Source organism: Gorilla gorilla, chromosome 15 (genome assembly GCF_029281585.2).
Source record: "Gorilla gorilla gorilla isolate KB3781 chromosome 15, NHGRI_mGorGor1-v2.1_pri, whole genome shotgun sequence".
Taxonomy (NCBI): Eukaryota; Metazoa; Chordata; class Mammalia; order Primates; family Hominidae; genus Gorilla; species Gorilla gorilla.
The window spans coordinates 19,031,286-19,037,285 of record NC_073239.2 but is presented as its reverse complement, the minus strand read 5'-3'; the positions used below and the strand labels follow the sequence as shown (position 1 = coordinate 19,037,285).

The window sequence follows — 6,000 nt, the reverse complement described above, 5'->3', positions numbered from 1 at the left end:
GAACACTATTTATTTGTCATTTAAATTGTTTCCTGACTATATGATAGACATATTTCAAGGTTACATTAATTTGAAATATTTTTTCAGTTTAGGAACATGGCATGTATATTATTTTTGTGCAGCATTTGGGAAGGTACCATGAACAATTAGTCACTTCACAAGCACTTTGGCTATTTGCTTATTATTTTAATTAGCAGGGAAAAGTAATTTACTCCTGGCCTGAAGGGGCTACTCCTACACTTAGAGTAAAGCTGCCCATACAGAGTGCTCACAGGGCAGTGAGATGTGATGTAAATGCAGTAAAATCGCAGGGTTGGCAGATCTTTTTCTGCAGAATGCTTCTCATCTTGAGAGCATTCAGCAACCATTTTTGAACACATTGTATTAGGGAGTGAAATAACAGACGTTAGAGGGTGGATTATGATCTCAGTTTTACAGATGAGCATGCAGAAACCCAGAGAGGGAAAGCAACTGGCCCACATGGTAAAGCTGTGTGTCCCAGGCTGGCTTTGTCTGTTCCTACAGCAGGAGCTACTTTCTGGGAGGCCTGAGGATGCCTGAGTGCATCAGTCTCCAAAGCAAGGCTGTTCAGATGCCCCGCTCTAGGGAACTGTGCAGCACAAGACTTTTATCGTGAACTTTCTGAGAAACATGTTGCCCTCTTCCAGCACAGATCTCATGGAGGATCTCTAGAGCGTTTATTTCTTTTGACTATTCACGGCAACAAACTCCAGTACATTTTATCTGCCATTCTCCCCACCTCATTTTTTAGTTGCCTGAATTTGGAGAGAGAGGGGTTGGTATAGAGGAATATAAAATAAACATGTGTGGGCCTGCTAAGTGTACTGAGTGAGCAAAGCACATTCATCTACACTATATTATCTAATTGGTTTTTCTTTTTCTTTTTGAGCTTTTAAAAAGTGGTGAGATATTACACAAGAAAATGAACACAACAGAAAACAATGGTTTATCACAAAGAGAATATCTGAGAAGCCATCACCAAGGTTAAAAAGTAGAATGTTACTAGCATCCCGACTGCCGTAGTACTGCCTGCCCACTCACCATCACTGTCCCACTCCCAAGATGGCTACTCTCTGGACTTTTATGGTTATCACTTTCTTGTGTTTATTTGTAATACACCAGCTGAGTCTACATCCATAAGCACCACAGTTTTTGAGCTTTGTGTGATGAAATCATACATTATGTACCCCTCGGTGTCTGGCTTCTTCGCTCAACATTATGTTTGCGAGACATTCATCTGTGTTGCTTCCCAAAGCTGAAGTTTTAAGTCTCGGGGTCCAGCATTATTCTTTTAAACGCAGAAAGAGCAAGAGTGTTAAGTAAGCAGTTGGTTAAGCTCCGCAAAAGCTGCCAATCCAGGCGGCTTCAGTCCAAGAGGCTCTTCGGGAGCAGCGTCTTTTTAGCGCCGGGAGAAGTGAGGCCTGGGTTTGGGGTCCAAGTCCGAGGCTGCCCCGGAGTGGGTCCCGCAAGGCGGGTGCACTTGAGGTGGGCGCCACGGTGCTGGGGGCTCCTACAGGGCAGAGGCGCGGAGAAGCGGGGCGGGGGAGGGCGCGCGGCTCGTTGCTGGGCGACCGAGCGCGTCCTCTCTTCGGTGGAGCCAGTCGAGCCCACCCGGCCCCTAGGCACCAGAAAGGCCTGTTGGACACTCGCCTAGCGGCGGGGCCAAGCTCACCGCCACCTGAACTGGAGCGGAGGCGCCCTCGAGGCCGGGTGAGACGAGAACGCGGCCTGGGGCGCGGTGACTTCGTGTGGGCGCTTTGCGAAGGAGAGGTGCGTTGTTTGGGCGGAGCGGTTGTCCCCTCTGTTCCGCCTCGCTAATCCGCTGTGGCAGGTTCACCCCGGCAGAAATCAGGGTAGAGAAAGGGGCTGGGGCACTGGGGCTGGAGTTTGGGCTGCCTTTCGTGGGAGAATGAGCACGGGTTGAAGAGGAGCTGGAAGGATTGAGAACCTGGTGGAAGGGAGTGGTAGGTGCACGACGCCAGACCGGGCTGTGGGGACAAGAGAAAAAGAGGCTAGGAAGGAGAAAGAGGGGGATTCAAAGAGACTTCGGGAGGTGAAAGGTCACAGTGGAGGGACTTTAATTTCCATCTACCTGACCTCTGCTGTCCCTTTACAGGGCAGCTTGTTTTGAGTAAACCTCAACCACCATTAGGTGGTTGCCCCCACTAGGGTCAATGTGTGTAGTTTCAGAATAGAGACCAGTTTCCTGAGTTTGGCTCCACCTCCTTGGTGGACGGTGAGACACTGTGGGCTTAATGCAAGGATTGTTGGCATTGAAACCCACGACCCACAGTGGAACTATTGCAAACTACTGCTGCAGAAATTTAAAGGAGATTGATAGTTTTTTTTAAACATGCAAATCTAAAAGTTGAACAAATTGCTTTTTTCATATCTACAACTTTATAGAGGCATAATTTATATTCAGTAAGCTGCACAAATGAACAGTTGTACAGTGTACAAGGTACAGGCATACAATTTGATGAGTTTTGACAGATTCATACACCTTTGAAACATCTCCTGCAATCAATATAACCGAACCTTTTCATTCTTCTGCCCTCTTTGCTCTTCATCCCTGCTTTTAGCCCACACCCTGTAACCAACCAATCATGGATCTGCTGTGTGACACTATAGAAGAGGTTGCATTTTCTAGAATTTTATACACAAGAAGGCATACAGTATATGCTCTTTTGTGTCTGGCTTCCTTTACTTGGCATAATGATTTGCCATGACCTTTGCCTTGATTACTGTAGCTTACTATAATAGGTTTTGAAATTGGATAGTGCAAGTCCTCTAGCCTTTTCTTTTTAAAAATCACATTGGTGATTTTAAGTCATTTGAATTTATGTATACATTTTAGATTCAGCTTGTAATTTCTATTTAAAAACCTGCTGTATTTTTTATTGGGATTGCATTGACTGTATAGATCTATTTGGGAGAATCGTGATTTTAAGAATATTGAGTCTTCTAATCTATGGACATGGTATGTCTCCATTTATGTAGATCTTTCATTTCTGCAAATAAGATTTTGTAATTTTCAGTGTAGAGATTTTGGACATTTTTTGTTAGATTAATTCCTAAATTTTATGTTTTGTGGAGGCACTAGTGTAAGTGGAATTTTAAAAATATTTTCCAGTTGTTTGCTGCTACTATATAAACATGGAACTGATTTTGTATGTTGTTAACTGTGTATTGTGCAACCTTGATACTTTCACTCTTAGTACATATAGATTTTTGTAGATTCCCCAGGATTTTTATCCTAAAAATTATGTCATCTGCAAATAGGGACACTTTAACCTTTTCCTTTTCAATCTTTATTACTTTTATTTCTTTACCTTGCCATATTGCAATGGCTAAGACCTTCAGTATGATGTTGGATATGCATGAAAAGAGTGAGACATTTTTTTCCTTGTTTCCAACTTTAGGGGGAAAGCATAAATATAATGTTAGCTGTAAATTGTTTGAAGATTCTCTTAATCAGATTGAGGATGTTCTCTATGATTCACAGTTTGCCTAGAGCTACTAATTTATTTTTATCCTGAATGGTTGTTGAATTATGTCAAATGTTTTTTACTACCAAAATAATCATATTATTTTCATGTACTCTGTTAATATAGTGAATTATATTGATTTTCAAATAAATATAATAAAATCAGATACTTAAATCAATTTTTCAACCCTCAGATAAACTCTATTTGGTCAAAATGTATTATCCTTTTCAAAAATATATTTTTGGATTTGATTTGCTAATATTTTGTTAATGATTTTTGCATGTATGCTCATAAGGAATATTAGTATGTAATTTTCTTTAAAAAATGCCTTTGTCAGGTTTAGTATTATGGTTATGTAGGTATCATAAAATAAATTTTCCTTCCTCCTCTATTTGCTGAAAGAAATTTATTTAAGATGGGTGTTATTTCTTTCTTGAATACTTGAGAGAACCATCCAGGGCTGGAATTGTCTTTGTGGTAAGATTTTTTGATAACAGATAAAATTTTTTAAAAATATAGAGCTATTCAGATTTCCTGTTTCTTATGTTAATTTTGGTAAGTTGCAATTTTCAGAATTGCCCATTTCATCTAAATTGTTAGATGTTGTTGGTATAGTGTTGTTTATCACATTTTTAAAATTGTCCTTTAGTATCTTTAGGTTTTGTAGTGAAATCCTCTCTTTCATTCCTGATATTGGTGATTTTCGTTCTCTTAAACAGGCTAGCCAGATGGGTTTTTAAATTTTGTTGAGATTTTAAAAGAACCAACTCTTGACTTAGTTAATTTTCTCAATTCTTTTTCTGTTTTCCATGTGATTGATTTATATCCTTATATTTATTATTTCCTTCCATTAGTTTGAATATGCATTATTCTTCTTTTCCTAGATTCTTAATATGGAACTTTAGGTTATTGATTTTAGACCTTTCTTCTTTTTGATTTCATCATTTAGGGTATAAGTTTCCTTCTAAACACTGCTTCAGCTACATCCCACACATTCTGATATGTTGTGTTTTCATTATTATTCAGTCTAAAATTTTTTTAAGATTTAATAATATCTTTTGTTTTTCATTTCCTTACCTATTGGCTTTTTAGTTGCACCTCTTTGTATTACTTTAAAAATGGTTTCTCCAGTAATTACAATATACATTCTTAACATTTCAAAGTCTACTTAAAGTTAATATTGAACTAGTTCACATAAAATGCAGAAACTGTACAACCATATAGTTCCTTTACCCACACCTATCCCAGTCTTTTTGGTTCTGGTTGTCATATGTACTGCACCTACTTACATAAACATCCCACAACACAATATCATAATTTTTGTACATTATTTTTAAACTTAAGAGAAAAAAGTAGCTTCATGCACTTACTCAGACATTTGACATTTCTCATCTTCATTCATTTTTAAAGATTTAAATTTCCTTCTGGTATCATTTCTCTTCTGCCTGAAGACCATTCTTTAGCATGTCTTGTAATTCCTATTGGCTGGTGAGTAATTCTCTTAGGTTTTTTTTTTTTTTAATCTGAATATGTCTTTATTTTGTTTACCTTTTAAAAAAGAATATGCATGCTAGGTATAGAATACTTGGTTGACAGTTTAAATTAATCAATTAATTTATTTATTGAGACAGAGTCTTGCTGTGTTGCCCAGGCTGGAGTGCAGTGTCACAATCTTGGCTCATTGCAGCCTCTGCCTCCTGGGTTCAAGAAGTTCTCTTGCTTCAGCCTCCCAGGTAACTGGGATTACAGCTGCCCAGCACCATGCCAAGCTAACTTTAGTATTTTTAGTAGAGATGGAGTTTCACCATGTTGGCCGGGCTGGTCTCAAACTCCTGACCTCAAGATATCTGCCTGCCTGGGCCTCCCAAAGTGCTGGGATTACAGGCATGAGCTACTGCACCTGCTCTGGGTTGACATTTAAAAAAAACTTTTAGCATGTTACAAATCCTGTTTCCCTGTCTTCTGTTCTTAGGGGTGTCTGATGAGAAGTCCATGGTCTTTGAATTATTGTTTCCCTGTCAATAACGTGTTGTTTCTCTCTGTCTGCTTTTGAATTTTGTCTTTGTCTTTGTTTTTCATCGCCTTACATATGATTTTCTTTACATTTATTCTGGCTGAGATTCACTGAGCTTCTTGAATTTATAAATTTGCCTTTCTTCAAATTTAGGAAGTTCTCAAACATAATTATTTTTTATTTTTTGAGACAGATTCTCTCTTTGTCACTCAGGCTGCTGGAGTGCAGTGGAGCAATCATTCTCCCTTTTCCTTGGGATACTAATTATCTGAATGTTAGCGCTTTTTGGTATTATCCTTACAGGGATATCAGGCTTTCTTTTTTCTTATAATGGATAATTTCTGTGCATTTATCTTTAAACTCAGTTACTCTTTTCTCTGACATCTCCATTTTCCTAATCAAATTTTTTTGAAAATATATTTTCAGGTATAAAATTTCTATTTTTATTTTTTTAATTTCTCTGCCAAGATTTTCTTT

The 6,000-nt window shown here is 38.4% G+C and overlaps 1 protein-coding gene across 2 annotated transcripts in view; it reads left to right on the top strand.

Annotated features, from left to right (window-relative positions):
* The first annotated feature begins 1,596 nt into the window (after positions 1-1,596).
* TTC6 (tetratricopeptide repeat domain 6) overlaps positions 1,597-6,000 on the top strand; it is a 234,749-nt gene continuing 230,345 nt past the window's right edge. The window contains exon 1 of one of the 2 annotated variants that reach the window (XM_055360775.2): positions 1,597-1,731. The gene's annotated coding sequence lies outside the window, so the exon portion shown is untranslated. Of the gene's footprint in view, positions 1,792-6,000 lie in introns of both variants that reach the window. The other variant, XM_055360774.2, reaches the window with a different exon arrangement.